General features: G+C 51.5%; 1 protein-coding gene, 1 long non-coding RNA gene and 1 pseudogene across 2 annotated transcripts in view; 1 reads left to right on the top strand and 2 right to left on the bottom strand.

Annotated features, from left to right (window-relative positions):
* The window catches only part of CDRT4 (CMT1A duplicated region transcript 4), a gene marked incomplete at its 5' end in the record, with an annotated part of 74,301 nt that overhangs the window by 15,112 nt on the left and 36,427 nt on the right, over positions 1-22,762 (bottom strand). The window lies entirely within an intron of this gene.
* On the top strand, positions 13,033-13,670 carry LOC101328804 (DDB1- and CUL4-associated factor 16-like; annotated as a pseudogene).
* Positions 14,841-19,827, bottom strand: LOC141277349 (uncharacterized). Its single transcript, XR_012328596.1, has 3 exons — positions 19,761-19,827; positions 16,885-17,031; positions 14,841-14,888 (listed from the first exon to the last, which is right to left on the bottom strand). It is a non-coding gene; the product is annotated as an uncharacterized lncRNA (long non-coding RNA).

The following is a 22,762-nucleotide window of genomic DNA, read 5'->3' as shown; positions in this document are numbered from 1 at the left end:
ACTGCCACGAGGACGCTGTCAGGAGGTGTGTCATGTGAAGCACAGCGCACGGGGCCCGGGCGCATGTGAGGGTGACTGGTTGGACTGTTCTCACCCTCGTTAACACGCAGGACTGTGACATCCGCAAAGAGGCTGAAGCAGGGGGAGGGGGCAGAATGGGCTCAGGGTGGGGGGCCCCCAACACAGCTGCTGCCACACTGCTGTCCCAAAGTCTCACTCATCCCCCATATCCGCCCCACTCCCAACAGCTCCGCTTATACCATCTGCTGACGGAAAGGACACCCTCTGCAGGTGACCCCTGAGGCCGGCAGCTCTGAGGCATCAGGGTCCACCTGCAGCCACGTGTGTTCAGATGCACAGACAGGTGCACGGCCCTGAGCCCCAGGGGCGGGGAGGGGTCTATGACCTACACACACACACGTGCACACACGCACATGCACACACGCCCCATGTTAAGTCTGTGACATCCCTGGGCGTGTCCGCTGGGTGACCCTCAGCTTCGACACCCCTGGTCCCAGCGGAGCCCCATTTCTCTTCTCGGGCCACCGCAGTTCCGGCCTAGAATGACTTAATGAGCAAACCGGGGCCAAGGAGTCTCGCCAGATTCCTGCTGGGAAGAATCTAGAGAACTGGGTATGTGAGCAGCTTAAAGGGGACGCGGAGTGTTTGTTTTAATTTTACTGGCGTATAGTTGACTTACAGCGTGGTGTTAATTTCTTCTGAACAGAAAAGTGACCCAGTTATACATATATATTCTTTTTCATATTCTTTTCCATTATGGTTGTCCATTCACGGAATATTGAATGGACCTAGAGATTATCATACTAAGCAAAGTAAGCCAGAAAGAGAGCAACAAACACCAACTTCACTTCTGTCCAATCTTGAGGAGGTTACTTGATTCTTCCGAACTTCCGTTTCTCTGTGAGAAACACCCTGCCTCAGGGGATGTTACTCAGATCCAATTAATTCAGGTGGAAGGATTTCATGACTAGTAAGCTCTCTCTAACCATCTGCTTTTATAGAGGAGACCAGGAATCCTGAACTAATGGTATGAACTTCCCTCTCGGGTGCGTGACCGGGGCTCACGTTGGTAACAAGAATACGCTGTAACATTCACACCCAAGGCAAGAACTAGATGAGTTCCAGAGAGAGTAGCGGTGTCGCAGAGCTTTATCCAGAGAGTGGAAGAGACCACAGCGGGGGGTGGCTGGTGTGGCTTCTGCCTGAGGCTCGTTCGCTTTCCTTGGGGTGGAGGTGGGATGGGAGGGGAGAGTGGAGTGTACGTGTAGCCAGTTTAGAAGCTCAGAATCACTGGCCCCTGAGAAGTCTTTAGAATGCTGTGTCTTACCCCCAGGAGGAGCAAGGGTAACCATGGAACTCGTTTCCCTCTGCCCCTCACAGCCACGGGCTTATCAGAATAAGTGTGGGGTGGCAGAGCCCATGGGCTGAACAGACTCAACCGCAACTGGGCCCACAGGCCTCGGTAGGCAGCCTCCCAGATGGCCCCCAAGGATCCCCCCTGCTGGAACTCACATCCTCTGAGACCCCCTCCCCCTGCATCTAGCGACTCACTTCTAACAAATAGAATGTGGTCAAGTGATGGGACATCACATCGCAGATGAGGTTACACAGAAACCTTGGCTTCCAGCTTCAGCTTGCTCTCTGTGTCTCTCTCTCTCTCTCTCTCTGTCTCTCTCTCTGTGTCTCTGTCTCTGTTTCTCTGTCTCTGTTCATCTGAGGGAAGCCAGCTGCCCTATTATGAGCTGCCCTACAGAGAAGCCAGAGGCAAGGAAGTGAGGGGCGTTTCCAGCCAACAGCCAGCAAAGAACGGAGGCCCTTAGTTCAACAACCTGTGAGGAACTGAATCTCGCCAATAACCACAGAGTGAGCTTGGGTGGGGCCCCTCCCAAGTTAGCGCTTTGGACGGGACCACAGCCCTGGCCAAAACCACGACTGCGCCCACCCCCATGGAGAGACCTGGAGATACAGGCACAGTTAAGTCTCACTCAGATCCTCGACCCACAGACACTGCGAGATAACACGTCTGTTTTAAGGAACTAAGTTTGGGGGTAATTTGTTACACAGCAAGAGGTAACCAGTACAAGGCCCTTATCAGACTTTCCAGGAAAGATCCTAGTCCTGAGACTGAACAGAGACGTGGAATCTGCCAGCCGTGGGAGCAATTCCTCTGCCTGGTTCCCCCTTCCGCTCTGCCCCCGTCTCGGGGGGGACAGTGCAATTCCTGCTACAAGGGAACACGTGCACGTAAAGGATTCATGGCTATCAAACACCATGGAAATGAAGCCATCCTCCAACAAAGCCAATTTCAACAAGGCCATCTCAACACCGTGGACACACTGCCGTGGTCGGAGGGATCAGGGTCAGAGTGAGGGACGGGGCAGGGTGGGAAGTGGGGGCTCAGGAATGGTGCCAGGGTGCTTTTCCTGCACATTCTTGAGAGGTTCAGGAAGCAGAGCTTTTAGTGGTTTGTTTTTAAGACCAAGGAAAAACGACTTTGGCATCAAAATGGCTTTGCGAAAGCAGCCAGATTATAAAGTCAAGTTCTATCAAGCAACTATTTTATCCACCCCCGCTACATAAATACCGTTTGGGCTCTGGACCTGGGTGGATGGCCACCCATCTTTCTCTCCTACTTGTGCGTGCATGAGCGCATGTGTGTGCACACACGTACCCACCCACTCACGTACACAGACACACACACACGTACACACACCATAACAGGGATTCAAGAGTAGGATTCCAGGGTTTGAGAGCACAGGGTGAGAATGCCGGGGGTTTCAAGGCCACTGCCTGCCCCCTGCCCAACGTGGATTTGGGCTGTTCCAGTTCAAGAGGCTGAAGGGCAGCTGCCCCGAGGCTGGGGCTTCACCCAGGACCCCACGGAGAGCAAGTCATCGTCGATAAAGAATGAAGGAGGGCTTCCCTGGTGGCGCAGTGGTTGGGAGTCTGCCTGCCGATGCAGGGGACACGGGTTCGTGCCCCGGTCCGGGAGGATCCCACATGCCACAGAGCGGATGGGCCCGTGAGCCGTGGCCGCTGAGCCTGCGTGTCCGGAGCCTGTGCTCCGCAACGGGAGAGGCCACAACAGTGAGAGGCCCGCGTACCGCAAAAAAAAAAAAAAAAAAAAAAAAAGAATGAAGGAACAGGTTATTGTGCTCGGAAGGAAGAGCGCCTTTATCTTTGAATTGATCCCATTGCTTTCCCGAAAGTCTCTGTACCTTCACGAAAGAGAAGAGAGTCTCCACGGCCCTGTGTGGTTGTGCTGCTCAGTAATAAACGACCGTAAGAGTCACAGCTTATCACAGGCACCTACCAGCTCGATCCTGAGACCCAACCAGCTGTGTTGGGGTCTTTCCAGCCCAGCTCTCTAGGCCTCATCTCACTAGATTTCTCTATGAAAATAAGGGTTCCCCCACCCCCACCCCCCCAGTGCTGACCTCTTCCCCACACAGCATGCCAGTTTCCCAACATCCCACCAAATGAATTCCTTATGAGCCCAACTTCTGGGTTTATCTTAGCTGAGAAGACACAGCAAGCCCTGGCCTTCGGTACTCAGCTGGTTCTCCCTTCCCGCTGCGTTTCAGCAGAGAAAGCTCACTTTGCCCTCTAGGGCGGGAAATGCGAAAGGCAGGGCGCAAAGCTGGGGAGAGGCCGCCACCAGCCCCTCACAGGCAGGCGCAGCGCCCACAGGGTGGCTGGCGGTCTTTCCATCCGCCCATGGAAATTCTAGACGCAGAAGGTGCCCGGACGAGCCTGCTTTCACGCCCTTGCCAACTGCCGTAAACCTGTTTCTGTCCCATTGGAGTTGCGACATGAAGCCAGAAATCTGGAAGAATTTAACACCCAGTCGGTTCAGACAGAGGAAAACATTGTTCAGAGTAAACACTGGAATCCCTCCCTCATCACCCAGGAATGTAGAGCCAGTGGGGAGGGATCAGCGCGGCTCTGTGAGGGCTGCCACGGCAGGAGGGCCAGGAGGGGCTGTGGTCCAGCCTGGAGCCTGGCGCCGGGGGGCTTCTCCCTTCCCGCCGTCAAACCTGGGCCTCGGCTCCAGAACCCCGTTTGCCGGCAGGACCCTGCCTGCCTGCGGAGGCCTGCACGTCTGTGAACTTGGGAGGAGGCTGGAAGAGGCAAAGGGGGGACCTCGTGGAACCCAGAGGGGCTCAAGATGCTCTGGGACTTCCCATTTCCTTCAGCTGCACAGGCCGTGAAAGAGTCACTTTTCCTCGAGGAAGAAAGGAGGCTCTTGTGCACGGCGAGGGCGCGATGCCCGCAACCTGGAGCCGCGTGTGTCGGGCGGGCTGTGGACGCCGGCATCCATCTGGCTCTGATGGAACCTTGACGGACTCCATCTCTCAAAAGCCACAGGCCGGGCCCCACCCCATTTCCTCTGGCCCTGGAGTGGGGAGACGAGGGACTGGCTTTCCCCAGGGCTACATGGGGGTCCCAGGAAGAGGGCACTGTGTCACCACGTCCCTCTGCCTAAAATGCTGCCTAAAGTCCACCCGCGAACACGCAGGCCTCACCTGAACTGCTAACGTTTCTGACAGTCGAGGTCAAGGAGGAAACCTGAGAGTCGGGAAGGCTTCAAGAAGGTGGTGCAGAGTCCGAAGACGGCTGCTTTGTCGCAGGAAGCTCTGGTGGGGCTGCCAGGGAGCTTAGGGGCAGCAGCAAAGCTGGCGACGGTCGCCCTGCGTGTCCCTGCGCCTCACCACAGCCCTCATCCCACTCTTGAGCCCCGAGGGATCCACAGAAGGCACATTTAATGTACTTACGGACGCCTCCCCCTGATGCCTTCCCTGCTCTCAGGGAGCGTGTGACCCAGCCCAGAGGTCGCCAAGGGTGGTCCAAGGGCCAGCCGCAGCGTCACCTGGAAGCTTGCTGGAAATGCATTTCCCCTGGTCCACCCTGGCCTAGCGCGTTGGAAACCCTGGCACGGGGCCCGGGGGCCTGTGGTTCAACAAGCCCGCCAGGTGATGCTGGCACACAAGAAAGTGCCCGTCTGCCACCTCCCTCCCGCTGGGTAACAGAGAAAGACTGAAAGGTTAATAGTTGCTTCCGGGAAGTCGCAGAAATGGTGTGTGAATGTGTGTCTAGATTCAAAACTGCTGCACCAAACTCTGGCGTCCGTGGAAATTCTGATTCCGGTTTTAGAAACACTCTTTCCACCTCAGTTTGGTCCCCCGTTACGGGTGGTTTCTAAAACTTTATTCTGAAGCTGCGGCAGGAGCAAGAAAACAGTGGGATTTCTTCTCACTTGGAGCAGCCCCCAGCCCTGGGCCGTGGCAGCTCCCTCTGGAGGCCACTCTGAGGGGCTGGAGGCCCTGCTGCCCCCGGGGGCTCCCACCTCACCTAATGCTTGCCGGGCGGCAAGGAGAGGATACAACCAGATTCTCTAACTGAGCTGACCTGTAAATTGAATTACCAACGGATAAAGTAAAATTTCATCCGTCCCACCGGCAAATGGCCTCCATGCGGCCCAACTCCATCATCTACGCTGTAATTTGCTGCTTGCCTTGTCTGCTGGCAGCAATGGAACCCGCGGCCTCTCCTGAAACTCCCTCTTCCCTCAGCCCCATCCCTCCACTCGGTCCCAGTTTCACCCGCTCCTCGTCAGATCCTGCCCCCCTGCTCCACCTTTAAAGTGAGGGGTCCTGGGCTCCCCTTCCTTTCCCCATCGGCACCCTCTCCCAGGGTGACCCCATCATTGTGCCGTGGCTCCCACCTGTGTGTCTCCAGCCCTGGGCTCTTCCCTGAAAGCCAGGCCCAGACGTCCTACCCCACCCTTCCCAGATGTTTTATAGGTGCCTCACAACTACCCTGTTCAAAACTGCTCAGAGCTACCCTGCTCTGATACACACACACACACACACACACACACACCCCAAAACCTGCTCCTTCATTGGTCTTCCCCATTTCATTTAAGGGCACCACCCACAAACCATTTTCACAAAAAATGAGTCTTTTTTTTCTCTTTCCTTCATCCTCAAGATTCAATCTATCAAGTCATGTTAACTCAGCCTGCAGAAGTATCCTGAATGCGTCATTTCCTCTCCATTCTACTATGATGGTAGGTGCTGCTGCAGCTGCTGCTACTACCGTCCCTCCTAGTGAAGACGACGATGAGAATAACAGCTCACGGCGTGGATGCCCGTGCTCCACACGTATTGACGCACTGAGTCCTCCCAACAAATGCAGGACTTACATGCTACTCTTCTCCCCTCTCACGGAGGTGCATCTGGGGGAGAGGAGCTCAGGGACTTGATCAAAGCCGTCTGTCCTCCAAGGGGGAGCTAAGACCTGGGCGCTGGGGAGCCGGCACCGGCTCCCAGCTGCCTCCGCACCCACAGGATGCTCTCATGACCTCTGACTGGCCTCCCCGCTCCTACCCTAGTCTCCATACGATTTACTTTATACACTCAGCAGCCTGAGTGGTCTCCCCAAACCATGCACCAGGACCCATGTCACCCCCCAACCTAGACATGCCTCCCCCAGGATTCCACAGAGTCCTGGAAGTGAAGCCCAAACTCCGACCAGGACTGCCTCTGCCTCTCAGATCTCTCTCCCTCTCTCTCTCTCTCCCTCTCTCTCCCTCTCTCTCTCTCCCTCTCTCTCTCTCCCTCTCTCTCTCTCTCTCCCTCTCTCTCTCTCCCTCTCTCCCTCTCCCTCTCTCTCCCTCTCTCTCTCTCTCCCTCTCTCTCTCTCTCTCTCTCTCCCTCTCTCCCTCTCTCTCTCTCTCTCTCCCTCTCTCTCTCCCTCCCTGTCTCTCTCCCCCCTCTCTCTCTTTAAGAATCACTAGCTTGGATGATTTCCTGGCCCCAGGTGACCACGAAAGTACTCTGTGAGAAGCTGTGTGCCACTCACTCTGGTAGAGACGTGGCTGACGCTGTGAGAAAGGGCCACCCAGCTCACCTGGGAGAAGAAAGAATCAGAGGCACTTCTAGGAGGAAATGGCACCTGAGTTTAGTTCTGAATAACATGTAGGCATTACAGAGACAAGGGAAGAAAAATAGGAAACGTGAGTAAAAGCAGGAAGTAGCAGGAAGTAGCATGACGTGATTCTAAAAGTTAAAATCTATTTCAATATTGCTGAAGTGTAAAGTATAAAACCGAGATTAGCTGAAGGTAAGACTGAAGCCAGCACCAGATACCAGTCTCTTGAAAGATGAGTAGCAGGAAGCCAGGCTGAATGAGAGCAGGTGAGCCTGACCTACTCAGAGAACTTCAAAAACTTTGGCCAACACATAGGGTGCGCATAGGTGGATGGAGAGGGTCGCAGGGAGAAGTGAGTTTGTAAACAGGTAGAAGCCAAGCCATGAAGAGTCCCACCCTGGGGCTTTGTGCTACCTGTTTCCTCTGCCTAAAATATTCATGCTGCAAAGTTAGATCTTCACCTTGCAGGCACCATGGTATCTGCTGAATGACTTTAAGGAGAGAGAAGCATTATCAGCTCAGAAAGATCCCTGAGGCAGAGACCTACGGTTGTGCACCAAGGGTTTGTACTTCCTGTCCTTCGTGTCAGCCTGACGCTGGGAATCAGTTGCCCAGCCAAGAACTCTATTTCCCCCACCTTGTATCCATCATAAGGTAGAGCCTTATGTCTGAGTTCTGGCTATGTGCAGACCTGGCCCAGGAAAGCACCAATGTAACCCTTCATTCCCTTTTTTTCCCCATTCATAGGCTAAGAAGCAAAGGAATCCAAGGTCCCAGGAGACGCAGAGCCACAAGATAGAAGGAAACCTTGGACCACCACATGGCAGTTGGCCACAAAACACCCAACTGAATTCTACAGGAGTGAGAAATGAACATCTATTGTGTTAAGTCCCTGATACGTGGAGAGTTATACACATATAACACCTCGGGATATCATAATAGATTCCTATGGCTTTGCTATGATCATGAACTGGAGGCCAGCAGGACTGGCGGAGGGAGATCAGTAAATAAGCTGTTTAGCAACTCGGGGAAAAATTATGAGAAACTGAAGCAAGTTAGTGGCAGTGAGAATGAACAGAAGCGGACAGAAGGTGACCACAACTAACTATAAGGATGAAGGAGAGAGTGGAGTCTAGGAAGATGCTCGGGTCTCTGACTTGGGTGATGGAGACAAGCAAAAGAGAAAGAGAGCAGGTTTGGGGAAAGGGTGCTTATCTTTATTGGGGGCATCCTAGAAAAAGCAGGTAGTCGTGCCCACTGGACGGCTGTCCAGATGACCCTGGAATCCAAGATGGCAGCCATGGTTATAGGCACAGAGATTTGGTAAAAGATGAGGCCAGAGATTGTCATAGGTCTCATTTTCATAGGGTGAGTTGAGAAGAGGGATGAGAAGGGAACCATGAAAAAGATCAGCATTTAAGTCATGAGAGGCGAAGAGGAGACTGAGAGGGGGCCAGGCAGAAGAGCTGGAGGAGCCGCCTCAGGAAGTCAAGAGGAATTCCCTGCTGAGGAGACTGTGGTAAAATAACACAATATGTGCTCCTTGTCCCGTTCCTGGCACAGAGCTCCTAAAGCCTGTGGAGCTTATTGCGTTTTGTGCGCTAATACGATTGCCAGTGGGGGAGCCCTTGATAGCTTCAGGATGGGGGCTGGTGGCAAGAAAGGGGGTCTTTAGAAGGTTAGGACTTTGACCCCACCCCCAGCCCCTGGAGCAGGGAGAGGGGCTGGGGATTGAGTTCAATCGCCAATGGCCAGTGAGCTCATCGATGGTGGCTACATAAAGAGAACCGTAAAAATCCCTCAACGATGGGGTTCGGGGAGCGTCCAGGTTTGTGAACAGTCCATGTGCTCGGGGTGGCAGCCCTGGAGAGGGCATGGAAACCCTGTGTCACCCCCATCTCTTCCATTTGGCTGTATCTGACCTGTATCCTTTACAACAGCGGTCACCAACCTTTTTGGCACTGGGGACCGGTTTCGTGGAAGATCATTTTTCCACCGGAGGCGGGGTGGGGGAAGGTTCAGGCAGTAATGCGAGCGATGGTAAGTGATGGGGAGCAGTGGGGAGCAGTGGGGAGCAATGGGGAGCGGTGGGGCACGGTGGGGAGTGGTTGGGAGTGACGGGGAGCTGTGGGAAGCGACGGGGAGCGGTGGGGAGTGGTGGTGAGCGGTGGTGAGCGGTGGGAGCAGTGGGGAGCGACGGGGAGTGGTGGGGAGCGATGGGGAGTGGTAGCGAGTGGTGGGGAGCGGCAGATGAGGCTTCGTTCACTCGCCCACCGCTCACCTCCTGATGTGCGGGCCAGTTCCTAACAAGGCACCAACCAGTACCAGTCCACAGCCCAGGGGTTGGGGACCTCTGCTTTACAATAAACTGGTGAACATCAGTAAAGCACTTCCTGAGTTCTGTGAGCAAACCTAAGGAAGAGGTGATGGGAACCCCCAAATTTATAGCCAGTTAGGCAGAAGCAGAGGCAGCCCCTTGAACTGAAGTGGGAGCAGTCTTGTGGGGCTGAGCCCTCAGTCTGTGGGATGTGATGCTCTCCAGGTAGACAGCATCTGAATTGAAGTCATTTGTAGGACACCCAGCTGGGGGTGGAGGATGGAAGAATTGTTTGGTGTGCAAAACCTCACACACTTGGTGTCAGAAAAAAGACGTCACAGAGATGGACATGTCGAGGCCACAGAAACGTCAAGAAACTCAAGGACCAGATAAGCCTGTTGACGTTGACCCTAGGAGCAAGTTTGAGGGCAACTCCATAAGAGGACAGGGTGAAAGCCAGAATTTGGGGAGCTGTGGAGCTCATGGGAAAGGTGGGCATGGGGACAAGGACCGGGGTAACAAGTGTAAAGGGAGGCCCGTGAGTGCCAGCACTGCCGCCAGAGGGACACGCTCCATGTCATTCATTCCTCGTCGCTGTACACCTATGACACAGCGTCCCTGTTCTGTAGGGGGAGAAATGAGCCTCAGAAACACCAAGCAACCCTCTCAAAGCCCTACCTTTGTCAAGTGCTGAGGTTCGGATTCAATCTGATTCTACAGCCAGTGCTCTTAACCAGTGTACAGTTGCCTCCCACCCGCTATCCACGGACGCCGAACCCGCAGATACCGGGCCAACCGTAAGGAACTGGAGCATCCCTGGATTTTGATAACCACAAGGGGTCCTAGAACAATCCCCTGCACACACGGAGGGAAGACTCTGACTGCACGTGTAGAAACCCAGGTGAATCTACAAATAAACTATTAGAATTAGTGAGTTTAGCAAGCTTGTTCGAGGCAAGGACAACATACCAAAATCATCTGCATTTCCATATACCAGCCAGAAACAAATGACTGAAAAGATACTGTTTACAATTGCCTCAGAAATGCCAAATCCAGGGATAAATCCAACAAAAGATGTGCAAGTCCTCTCTGTAGAGAAGTAGACATTATTGAGAAAACATGTTTAGAAATCTAAATAAATGGAGGGATATGCCATGTTCACTGTAAAAATGACAGTTCTCCTAAATTGGGTTGTAGATTCGATGTCATCTCGACCCATCGAAGAGTGTCTGCAGAAACTCACAAGCTGATTCTAAAATGTGCTGAATATATGGACATAGGGCAAGCTAAGAATAGAGAAGGTAATCTCAAAGGTGGACAAACCTGAAGAATGCATTATGCTTGACTTTCAAAACTTATAAAGCCAGAATAATTAGGACAGTGTAGAACTGGTACACAATTGATAAATAGACAAATGGCATAGAATAGAAAGCTCAGAAAAGACCCACTTCTCTATGGCTCTGCAGCGCAGCGAGTGAAGAACATTATTTTCAAAACTGCTGCTAGATCACTTGAATAATCATGTGGAAAAATCATTACATTTAACTCCTACCCTCTCACAGGACCCAAAAATCAGTTCTGGGTGGGTTGTCCTTCTGTATGTTAGAAGTAAGACAATAAAACTTCTAGAAGGTAAAATGGGAAACTATCTTCATGCCCTCAATGTAGGAAAAGTTTCTTAAAGTTAAGAATTTCTGTTCACTGAAAGATGCCATTAAGAAAATAAAAAGTCAAACCTCGGTGTGGAAGCAGACTTTTGTAGTCCATATGACAGAAGAGGGTTTATACACAGAGTATATTTTAAAATTTAAAAAAATCCCTATAATTAACCAAAAAAAAAAAGACAAAAAAATAGAAAATTGGTCAAGAGACTTTAGGTATATCACAAAAGATGATATTCCAAATGGCAAAATAAACAAAGGAAAAGGTACTCAACCTCTGGTAAATTCACATTAAAGCCACCAGGAGATAGCACTATACCCCACCACATGAATGGCTAAAACTTTTTCAGCTGACAAGTAGAAAGAAGACGTAGCGCAATGAGAAAGCTCATAACTGCCAGTGGGAATGAATCTGAAAACAGTTGGACCTCATCTACTGAACACAAACATACACCCACTCTTTGACCCGGCAACTCCACACCCAGGTTCAGAACCGTGTAACATGAAAACACACAGTCAAGAAGATTTATAACTGCATGACTTATAATACACCCCAAACTGGAAATAAACCAAATATCCATCTAGGGTGAGATGGATAAAATACACAGCAGTGCATTCATTCAATGGAACACTGCGTAGCAATGGAAATAAATAAGCTACACCTGTGTGCAACCACACGACAGAACCTCACAAACAAAATACTGAAAGAAGCCAGGCACCCATGAGTATATGTAGTATAAGTCCATTTACATCAAGTTCAAAAAGCAGGCAAAATACACATGATCCAGCAATCCCACTCCTGGGCATAAACCTGGAGGAGACTCTAATTCAAAAAGATACATGCACCCCAATGTTCATTGCAGCACTATTTACAACAGCCAAGACATGGAAGCAACCTAAATGTGCATCGACAGAGGAATGGATAAACACTATGTGGCATATATATATATATATATATATATATATATATATATATATAATGGAATACTACTCAGCCGTAAAAAAAGAATGAAATAATGTCCTTTGCAGCAACATGGATGGAGCCAGGTTATCATACAAAGCGAAGTAAGTCAGAAAGAGAAAGGCAAATACCATATGATATCACTTATATGTGGAATCTCAAATATGACACAAATGAACTTATCTACAGAACAGAAACAGACTCACAGACATAGAGAACAGACCTGTGGTTGCCAAGGGGGAGGACGGGGTGGGGAGGGATGGATCGGGAGTATGGGATTAGCAGATGCAAACTGTTATATATAGAATGGATAAACAACGAGGTCCTACTGTATAGCACAGGGAACTGTATTCAATATCCTGTGATAAACCACAATGGAAAAGACTATGCGGAATGCGAGCCTTGCGGAGGAGCGACTGTTGGAACAGCTGGTGGCGCTAGGCTTAGTCAGGTCTTGCAGCTGGGAGTGAGGCAAGGAAGAAGAAAGGATCCTCCTTGGTCTTCTCATTCACAGGTTAAGCCTACCTTTCCAGATAGTGCAACAATTAAGTCACCAGTTTCCAAGGGCATTTGCACTACCTATGGAAAACATTGGATCTGTGCACGCCAGAGAGATCCTTGACAACTCGTCCCACCATCCCCCTGCACAAAAGTTGCTGCACCAGCAGACGAAGAAGGCGACCACTGAGTTTCTTTTCATTACCAAATAGATATAATATCCCTGCCAACAAAAAAGAGTACACAAAGTGTCTCTTCATAATTTCACAACCAGTTGAGACCATGCTAAGAAAATCAGCTTGCCTAGATGAGGACCCCTTCTCTTCTTGGGTAGCCAGCATTTGAAGGAGAGACTCTGACCTGTGCCACTGATAAGTGACTAACTTTTACACACTGAACTGGTCCTGAGAAGTGAGCTGTCTTCTTTGTAAGTGAAGAACATACAGCATAATCTTGAAGAACTGCACAGTGGTGCGAGCCAGAGGCATACCGTGTGTGTGTAACAGACTGAGAAACAGACAAATGAATCCTATTGAAAGGATTTCTCATCTTCTGCTTCTGTTTGCCAGTGTTAGTGTTTTACTGGCTTATACTGGTACCTTTTTCTGGTACCTTTTTTTCTATCCCATTGTTCTGTTCTAATGGGTCCTAGAAATCCCTCTCCTGACCCCTTATCAGAATCAGAAAGTGAGGAAGAAGAAAACGCTAAGAAAACGCTGAACACACGCTAACTGCCTAAATGAGAGTTCTGGGGAAGAGTGGGATTCCTCTGAAGAAGAGGACCCTGTGGTGCCCCACCTAACACCTCTTGAGAGTCTTGCCTGGCCGGTTAAGTGCCTTTTAAAATATCCTACAACTTGGGAACCTTTAAATCCTAATTCCCGGTTGTGTCATGCTAAACTCTTGGATGCTAGCACACCAGTCCATATACTTCGAGAGACCCAAACTGGAACCAATTCCTGAGTGGCCTCCTCCAGGCTCTTGTGGAGTCCCACCTTTGCAAAAGCCCCTTATGAGTCCCAGCCGGCTTTCTAGAGATCATGCCACTCTCAATGGAGTACCGTGCTTTGCCACCGAACAGTTAAGCCAAACATTGAGTACAGCCACTCCCATACCTGAGTCCCTAAAACAAATTCCTAACTCGTGTGTTTCTGGTTGTTGCTGGGGCTGGTTAACTAAAACAGTTAAGGACACGACCCGCACTGAACCCATCCACACTACTTACTCCTACACTGAGTTCCAAAAGGCAGTTAACAGACTCCTAACTGCATCACGATAAAGATGCACCGTTCCTTCTCCTATCTCTTGTGTTGCCAGTTGAGAAAGGAATGCAGTTCCACAGCCCGCAGTCGAGAAACTAACGTCTTCCCAACCAAACTATGCCCTGTCCTGATATGTCAAAATACGATCAAGTACTGAATATAATACCCAAGGGTCCTGTAACTCAACTACAGAAGATGTTCGCTGTGAGCATTCCCTTTGGAAGACCTAAAATGTGAACTTCAGTAGAGAATTAGTCAAAAGGGACCTTATTACATGAGACAAGTTGACTATTCTCCACACTCAGTGCTCCCCACAATTTACTCTGCCTATCTAATGGACTTAACTAGATACCTAATTATTAATGGGAAGGAAAAGGAGGCCACTACCCTATTTGTTACCCAACCTTCAGAACAGCCATTGTGGAAAGTGATAAGTTAGCTACTCCCAGTAATACCTTTCTGAGCATACTTTTCTCTGATATTCATTTCTAGGGAGGTAGTTGAATTAAATTGAATAACCAGATTTAAAAAATGGTGGGAATATGGATTTATCTCCCAGTTTTTATATTGGTAGACCTACATATGGCAGGCACCTTTTAGGAGTTCCTATTTTGGGGGGAGGGAGTGCAGTAGTAGCCTACACTACCCCAGACCTATTATGGGACCTGCAGTTACAGCATAAACATTTTATAGGCTCCCACCAGTCTGTCTCTAGCTAACCTGGCTTATAAGATCATACCTGGGGATTAAACAGACACCTGTTCTGTAGGGAATATATTTCCTGCATCTTGGCATCCAGACCTTAGTCAAGAGCAAATAAAACCCATTCCAAAGACCAATGGGAAAAAACTAAGAGAGCATTTATGCTAGTGGATTAAAGTATTTCATCTGTATGATGCTTCCTGGAGCAGTACTTCATGTACTTTCCACATCCATTGCAAACTTTTCAGGAACACTTCTAACTTTAAAGAAACTTACTACAGAAAATCTCAGCCTAATACAGTCTGAAGTTGAAGAGGTTTTTTAGCATCATTGCTTTTCTACATCTAGCTGTAGATTTTTCTTTTCTGGCTGAATAGAAAGCATATGTATCCTTGTAAATGAGTCTTGCTGTGTTTATTTGGATGAGTCAAAACATAGAGATCAACATACATAAAATGCATGAGACCAGTAAGTCTTTTCACACACCTGCAATAAAGAGTGAAACCTTTGTGTGATCCTGGTTAACTGGGCCTCTAAAGGGAATCAGAAAACAGATTGTTAAAGATGTATCACATATCCTTCCTTATTTTAGTTTTGCTTTTTCCTATTCTCCATAATTAAGTGCTGTATACACTGTGGCATCAAAAACTTGAAACATTGGGGCTTCCCTGGTGGCGCAGTGGTTGCGAGTCCGCCTGCCGATGCAGGGGATACGGGTCCGTGCCCCGATCCAGGAGGATCCCGCGTGCCGCGGAGCGGCTGGGCCCGTGAGCCATGGCCGCTGAGTCTGCGCGTCCGGAGCCTGTGCTCCGCAACGGGAGAGGCCACAGCAGTGAGAGGCCCGCGTACCACAAAAAAAAAAAAAAAAAAAAAAAATTGAAGCATTAATGGAATCACAAATTCTATAAATGTATAGCAACTTTAAGGAGAGAGAAGAATGTTTATAACCTAATGAGTAGTTTCTGCTGAACCTTAGTGGTCTCCTCTTGAGGAAAAAGGAGAGAATTGTAGTGGATAGAAAAAAATATTTGTTAATGGAAAATTGTTACTGAACTGAAACCATCTAATGTTAGTGTAACTGAATGTATCGGTAACTGTTCCTTTGTAGATGTCCTATGAAGTTGGTTTTTAAAATGTTACAAAAACCTCTTTCTTTCTTTCTTTCTTTCTTTCTTTCTTTCTTTCTTTTAGGGGAAGGTGGGAAGAGGTAGCAGGGTCTAAAAATTAAAATATGTTGATGCTATGTAACCATAATATGTTCGTGTGTGTGTGTGTATAAAAGTGCCTTGTTCATGAACACATTTTTGCTGTTCATTCCCAAAGGAAGCCTTTCTTCAGCTTCCCTGCTGAATAAACCAACAGCTTTGTACATGCAAAAAAAAAAAAAGACTATGAAAAAGAATGTCTATATGTGTATAACTGAATCACTTTGCTGTACAGCAGAAATTAACACAACATTGTAAATGAACTATACTGCAATTTAAAAAAAAGCGGCAAAATAGTGTTTAGGAATACACTTCCTCAGCGTAAAGCACGGGTATAATTGATTACCATAAATTCGAGAGAGCAGTTACCTCTAAGGATTAAAGAAGACGGAAGTGATGGGAGGGGGCTGGAGGGGAGCTCCTGGGGGTGGCACTGTCCTACTTCCTGATGTGGACGGTCGTTGCCAGGCATCCACTTTTGAAACATCACAAAGATATAAAATGTATGCCTCAGTGCACTTGATGTATTGATACATCTCAATTTTTAAAAAATGCTTTAAAGATATAAGGATGGCAGGGCTAGAAAAAGGAGTAGGGAGGGTGGGCAGGACTGGAGCAAAAGCTGAAAGGGAAAGGGGAAACGGAGGATTGTGGAGACTAACTGGGTGTCACCCACAACCCCGCCACTGGTGGTAAGGCCACCAGTCTGGGGTGGGTCTGGATGTGGGGGAGGGAGTCTCTTTAGCATCAGAGAGGAGACTTGGGAAGAAGGGTGTGGGATGAAGAAAAAAAGGATCAGGTGTGGTGGAAAACCCAGAGGGCCATGGGGTCGGGGAGGGTCAGGGAGGGTCAGGGTCTCGGTGAGCCGGGGTGGCTGGAGAAGAACGCAGAGCCTGGAGACATCCTGTAGGCAGCCTCCCCCTCAGAGAAGCCCTGGCCACCAGCCAGTGACTTTTAGGCTGTAATTAGCTAATTGGGTCTTGTCTCTCCATAGCCAAAACTAAGTGTCAAAAACCAGGACAAAGTCATTCTTTCCCATGTTCCTAAAAACCTTGAGAATTACAAAGGTGGAATAAACATTTATGCTAGAAATAAACAATGAAAGTTGAAAATCAAAGTGGGCCAAGTATTTGCCAGGCAGCCGGCCTGACCTGCTCCACATTCCTGATGTCTGGTTTCAACCACGTGCTCCCCGCCAGTTGGCAACCCGTCCTTCCTTTCTCCTTGATTTCCCAGCACATTCCCCACAGCGCCAAGCCCTGTGAGCTCTGGGTTCGGCTCCCCATTTTCTCTCTCTGCAGCCCACTCCCCACCACACATTTACCAGGGGCCACGAGGCATGACACTGGCCCGATCCAACTGGAAATGCCTTGTCACCAGCACCCTCCTGTCTTCCCGCATGTCTGTCTGTCCCGTCACCAGAAATGTGGTGTCCTGAGGAAAACAGGGACTGGGGACGTCGCCTGAGGTCCTGGGGAAGAAACAGGGGCCAGTAGCTGGTGGGAAAATCTGAACTGGCACACAGGCTGGCTGAGGTTTCAACAGTGAAGGGCCAACTCAGGAGCAGGCAAAGCAATATTAGAAGATCAAGCAGGCAACAGAGCCAGAGGTCAGAGGGGGACCAGGGACCAGGAACCCAATGCTACAGAGGCGTCCAGAGCTTGAACACTGGAGTCAGATGGCGCTGGGCTCCAGTCCTGGTTCTGTCATTTACCAGCTGTGTAACTTTGGGCAAGTTACCAACCTCTCTTGGCCTCATTTTTCTCTAGTGAAGTGAGGATGTGGATGGGCATGGGGATGGGGATGGGGGTGGGGATGGAGGGGGATGGGTGGGGAGAGGGAGGGGGAGGGGTGGGGATGGAGGTGGGGAGGGGGAGTGGAGGGGGTGGGGTGGAGGTGGGGAGGGGTGGGGATGGAGGTGGGGAGGGGAGGGGAGGGGAGGAGTGGGGGTGGAGGTGGGGAGGGGAGGGGGAGGGGGAAGGGGAGGGTGGGGATGGAGGTGGGGAGGGGAGGGGGAGGGGATGGGGATGGGGTGAAGATCCACATGCCAGGCAAGCCTTCAGGTGTGAGAGGCTGATACATCTTTGTCGCATGAGATGCTGAGCCTGTTAAAGGCAGAGAGCAGCTCCTGGCCTGGGCTTGGTGTTTGGCACCTTCTACCTGCCCCTTTTGCTGGTCAGGGCTCATTCCCAACAGCACCAGCACAGCAGCTGGGTGTGTGAGCAATCTGGGTGCTTGGTGACCAGCCCGGGACGGAGAGCAGCTGTGCTGACGTCCACTTTCCACGTTCCGTCCCCTCCGCACGCCCAGCCCATTGGCCCTACTCCCTGCTCTCATCACCAGCATTTTCCAAATGTCCCTCCCTTTCTGCTTTCAAACATCCCCAAGTCTCCCCTCCCCTAGAAAATTCTTCTCTTGACCCCAAGCTTCCCTGACTTCTATTTTCCTCCTTTTCTCTGCCAAAACTCCCCAGGGAGCAGCCTGTACCAGCTGCCACTCCTTCCTCACTCCCCAAGGCCCAGCACTCCCCAAGGCCTGGCGCCCACTGACAGCCTCCGGGCGGGAAGGACAGAACGCACAGCCTCGGAGGGGCTCGAAAGTGGGAGGGTGGGCACACACCCATACAGGGATGCACACACAGGCACACACACATACACGTGCACACACAGACACACACGCACACAAAGATGCACACAAACATGTACACATAGGCACGCACACAGAAATACAGACGTACACACACAAACACGCATGTACATTCACAGAGACACACATACACACACAGAGACACACAAGCACACAGAGGCACACAGAAATACACACACAGATACAAATACATATACCCAGGCACAAAGACACACAAAGAAACACAAACACGTAAACACACAGGCACAGACACATACACTCACAGTCACACACACCAGACACAAAGACACACACACACTAATCCATTCCAATACGACAGCCGAGGGCCCGCACTCTGACCAGAGAGAGGAGGAGGGACCCCCGGGGTCATCTCTTGCTCAGCCTGAAAGCTCCAGACCCCTCATGGAAGCACCAAGAGCGCAAAGAGAGGCCGCTGGAATCGCTGCCCTGCGGGCAGACCCAGGCCATAGGGGCCTGACCGTCCACAACCGGGGAGGAAGCATCTTTATACCCTGCACAAGTCCCAGCTGTGAGCGCTCAGAAGACACCCCTGAAATAATGTCCGCTGAAAAGGAGGGAGCGAAGTGCTGGTGGAGGCCTGGAGGAAGACTGTGACCTTGGGACCCAGAGGGTCAGGCGTGCAGGACCAGCTCCCTGACCCCAGGCTGGTCAGTGACCATCTCCCAGACACGGGGCAGAATCTGAACTGAACCCCGGGCTCTGGTCCCCTGCGTTCTTGCCCCTCACCTTTCTGCTTCTCTCTCACCAACTCCACGCAGCTCAACAAGAGCAGAACCAGAGCTGCCGGCATAGAGAGGGTGGCCTCTGTGGGGGTCTGGGTTGTGGGCCCAGGTCCCCCTCTCCCGTGGAAAGGAGTCCTTGCTCCCCTTCCCCTCGCCCGTCTACACTGTGGCCTCACTGATCTCAAGGTTTACAGATTGTTGTGTTTATTTACTGACCCTTTTTCCTCCTGTTCTTAATTATTTTTAAATAAGCAACTGGAATATTCATCACCAGTTTTTAAAAAACCTACTGTCCGGGTGGCTGTAACAACCTTCTCCCCTATCGGTTCCTACAGGCTCTTAACCGTGAGAGTTAAGGAGATGCTTTCCCAGTCCCGGCCGAGCATCTCCTGGGTCCTGAGCTCCGGAGCGAACGTGATAAGAGCCCCGCCCCACACCTCCAGCGAGGAAACGTGGGTATGTTTTGTGGGTTTGTTTGGGTTTGCTTTGCTGCTCAAGTAGACTTGTCGCCTTGACTGCACTGTGGAGTCACCTGACCGTTTTTAAAAACATGCCCGAGTCGTCTGCAAAGTTAATCAGACTCCGGACCTCAGGAGGGTTACAAGAGTCCGGGTGTGGCGGGCGGAGCGCGACCAGACCAATCGGGAACCGGCAAGGAACGCGGAGGCTCCAGGAAGGCTCCTGCTGTGGAGGGCTCGGCCTCGGGCCGGTTGGGTCTGTGCTTTTTTCACCTTCATCCCTGACTCTCCTCTCTGGGACACCTGGCGTCCCAAGGTGTGAGATAGGACCCACACACACACCTAGCTGTTACCTGAGAGGCTCCTGCGGTTCCCCACACTTCCTTCAGGATCCTGGTAGTTCTCCTGCCCAGGGCTTATTTCTCCCCCGCAAACGTCCCCCGGTCCTGGATCCCCCCTCCCCCCTCGGTCCTCTATTTGCTGCCGCCAGCCATCCTCTCTCTGCTGCCCCCAGGTGGTCCAGGAGCCTGGAATCAGAGTAAATGGGGCGTTGTGACATCAGCACTTGCCGTGCTCCCTGCCCTGGAGTGTTCTCTCCTCTTCTCTTCTTCCCCAGGGAGCTCAGCCAGCTCCAGGGTTAGCCCAGGTACCGTGTGCACGACCTCACTTGGGTCTCTGCCCCCAGAGGAGCAAATACAAAACCTTACTCTGCGCCAGACCCAGCCAGCTGGAGAGCAGTGGTCGCCTGCCTCCGTGTGGTCACCTGGAAGGTCTGTTGAGACTCGGCTTGCCGGGTCCCACCCCAGAGTTTCTGATTCGGTAGATCTGGGGTGAGGCCCAAGAATTCACCTCTCCAACAAGCTCCTTTCAGCAGAAATAAGCCTATTTCTTTGGAAATAAGATGCTCTTTGGATGAACAGCAGAGAATTGCTGTCACCAGAAGCTGATGGGAATCAGCCCGTCTCCTCCACTCCAGTGACATGTCCATGTTTCTCTAAGGAATGTTCAACGTGTAAATTCCCACCTCACCTGAGACCCCAACTCTGGAAAATTCCCCACGATTCCAGGAGGACCCGGCACAGAGCAGTGTAATTGTGGGTGTCAGCTTGGGACCCATCTGAGAGCCAGGCTGGACTTCTCTGCTGCAGAGTCATCACGCCCCAGGTAGCCCCTCCCAAATGCCTCTCCCAGTATCCACTCTTCTCCATCCCCCCACGGCTCTGTCCCTGCCTGCAACCTGCCCAGCCAGGAATCCAGTGTTCTCTGGCCTCTCTGCACCCAATCAAGCGCTTCATCTCCCTCACGATGGTCAGCAATGTCCCGTTGTCTCCAGGGTTCTCTGGCACGTGCTGGGGAAAGCCCAGGACCAGGAAGGAGGCAGACGTGTCTCTCTGTGTCACAGCATCATCACTTAGTGGCAGGAAAATGCACACCCAAGTGTTCTGCGGCACAGACCCACGTTTCCTCCTGCCCACGAGCCAAAGCCTGGTTGCTGTCCTTCTCCAAAAGCCTTCCTCTATCCATCCTCTCTCCAGATTCTAGTTCTTCACATCCCGTCCCTCTCCCTGGGCATCCTTCCCCCTGCTAGGACCCCGAGTCACTGGGGCCTGCCTGTCACCTCTCCTCGGGCACCATGAAGGGCATTAATAAGAGATGGAGCCTGCAGGGCCTGGCTGTGCGGGCACACTGCAGGGTCTGCACGGGCAAGGAAGGAGATGAGCTCTGAGAAGCTCCACCCTCTCTCCCGGCGGGTCTACGGAGACTGTGGACACCTTCGTGTGCAAAGGCCAGGGGCAGCGGTAGGTTTGCAGTGTTGGGGGTGGCTGGTGACCACGGTTTCACAAGAACCTCCAAAGACACAGCCCATAAAGCCTTCCACAGCTTGAAGTGGCTCTCTGAGCTCTTCACAGGCCTAGCGCTGCAGGTGACGGGGACCAGGGCCCAGCTGGGAGCCAGTTAAAGAGCCTTCGGAGAGTGACATCAGCCCCGCCACCTGCCAGCACACAGGGGAGGCCATGATGCTAACCACACCCATGTCTATGTCGTTCATGGCGAGGCTCCAAATCTCACAAAGAAAATCCACGGCCCGAGTTATTTTCCTCGTACAGGCCTGCCGGGCCTTTGATTGCCGGCTTTGGAGAGGTGCGTTTTTCCCTCCTCTGTGGGCAGCAAATTCCCCGAGAGTCAGCACGCTGTGCCTCTGGGCTTCTCCCCCAGCTGCTGTCACCTCCAAGGGACCAGCCAAGGCAGTGTGCTGGGCGAGCCCTGGGCCTCCTGGTGCCAACCAGCCCAGACGCCCCAGGGCTTCCAGGGTCCCTGGTGCACCCGACCGGCCTCAGCAGGTGCTGAGCCCAGCCCTTCCCTTCACTGAGGGCACAATGAGTTAGGACACCCGGGGGTCAGGAGCTGGCTTCGGGTCCCCCGTGCACAACCCCCGTGCCAGGGACTGTCCTCAGCTTCCCACACATTCACCGATCTGATGTTCAAAATCTCCTCCATGGCCTAACAGGTAGGTTCCGCTACTTTAACTTGACAAGCAAAGGCACTGAGGCACAGAGACAGTGAGTGAGTTTTCCGTGGACACACGCTCTGTAAGTATGAGAACAGACTCCAGAACATACGCCACCGAGAAGGGGAAGCCCAGGCGACTATCTGCGTCAACTCATCATGAGGTCCCACTCGAAATCCATGGGGGGCACTGCCCGGACCCCTAGCTCCCACCTCTCCTGCAGGCCTTCCTCTTTCCCTCCCCCTTCCCAAATCACTGGCTACACAGACTCAGACATGTCTCTTTGGCACTCAGACTTTCTAAGAAAAATGAGAAGAAAATCAGTGCTTTGGGTCAGAAGTTGATCAAACCTCTCTCTGGGTCCTCAAGTTGCCTTCCAGGTGGTAAACACCAGCACAAGTCACCCCTCCCTACGAGGGTCCCCCGTGGCCCTGCACCTCCACTTGAGTAAGTCAAAGATGGACAGACGATCCCAGCAGGCGGTCCACTGCCTGGCCTCTGACCTGTGGCCTGGCCTGGAACAAAGAGAGGACCTGGGCCAACCCAGTTGTCTCGGGAACGCCAAGAGAAGGGAAAGAAAGGCCTGGCACCGACAGCTGGAGCCCAGCTGGAAGGATGTCCTGAGGAGCACAAGGCCATTGAGGGGTCACGGCAAACCCAAACAAGGCCTGGGGGCTGCAATCGGTCCATCCACCTCTTAAGTCTCTTTGATTGTACAGGCTTGTACAATAAAAACTTTGGTTCCTTGTGTGTAGAAGGAACTGAGACTCCCACGGTCTGGACTGTGCTGATTACATCCCCATGGTGTCCTCGAACTATGTGTTCCTCTGTCCCCTATGAACTGGC

The sequence above is a fragment of the Tursiops truncatus genome, chromosome 20 (genome assembly GCF_011762595.2).
Source record: "Tursiops truncatus isolate mTurTru1 chromosome 20, mTurTru1.mat.Y, whole genome shotgun sequence".
NCBI classification, from domain to species: Eukaryota; Metazoa; Chordata; class Mammalia; order Artiodactyla; family Delphinidae; genus Tursiops; species Tursiops truncatus.
This window is presented reverse-complemented; position numbering and strand designations above follow the sequence as displayed.